The following is a 1,086-nucleotide window of genomic DNA, read 5'->3' on the forward strand; positions in this document are numbered from 1 at the left end:
ACTTAAAAAATAGTTCTTTATACCCCTGTCAGAAGTACATCACATTAATCATTAGCACTTACTGTATATACAGCAGTGTACTAGCCATCAGGATAAAAAAAAAGAAAAAACGATGTGGGGAAATTGAGAGAGGAGGGATGGGAAAAGGAAAAAAATATGGGAAGTAAAAAACAAAAATCATAGTATTCCATCGTGTAGATGTACCATAGAGACCATTATAAACTTTTGAACAATAATAGATACAGAGGCAGAGCTGCCTCAAACAGATTGTCAAACTGCAGCAGGAAGGCCGGGGAGGGTTGCGGGGCAGGAGGTAGGGGGGTAAGAGATCAACCAAAGGACTTGTATGCATGCATATAAGCATAATCAATGGACATAAGACACTGGGGGATAGGGGAGGCTAGGGGACTGTCTAGGGCGGGGGGGGGGGGAAAGGGACACTTATGTAACCCCCTTTGACATAATTTAAGCAATAAAAAAAAAGAAAAACAAAACACAAAAATCAGGGAGTAATGGTGAAATAGCAAACTAAGAGATCCACTTCTCACCCTGCCTCCCCCCCACACACACACATAAAAAAATTATCCACTGATGAAAGTAGCTCTGGAAGAGGTCCAGAGTACAAGAAGAATCTACAGCAACCCAATGGAGCACAAAAACCAAGATTGGCTGCATTGAAAAGTGTTGGAAGCATTTTATCAACATCACCCCACCCCAGCCTAGCAAAGCTCAGCACCAAGAGGGATCCCCTCATGAGTGAACTCCATCTGCACAGGAAAAGGAGAGAAAAAGAACTCCAGAAACCTTTGCCACCAAGGAACCAAACAGTCCTCACGACCACGTCTCTCTCACATCATTGTTTCTCTCTGTTTCTTTCCCTTCCTTCCACTTTCTCTAAAAATCAATGGAAAAATGTCCTTGGATGAGGATTAACAACAACAAAAAGACACTGCAAAGAAAGAAAAATATAGGCCAATATCCCTGATGAACACAGATGCCAAAAATCCTCAACACAATATTAGCACATCAGATCCAGCAATATATTAAAAAGACCCTACACCATGACCAAGTGGGATTTATTCCAGG

The sequence above is a fragment of the Myotis davidii genome, unplaced genomic scaffold (assembly GCF_000327345.1).
Source record: "Myotis davidii unplaced genomic scaffold, ASM32734v1 scaffold1102, whole genome shotgun sequence".
Lineage (NCBI taxonomy): Eukaryota > Metazoa > Chordata > Mammalia > Chiroptera > Vespertilionidae > Myotis > Myotis davidii.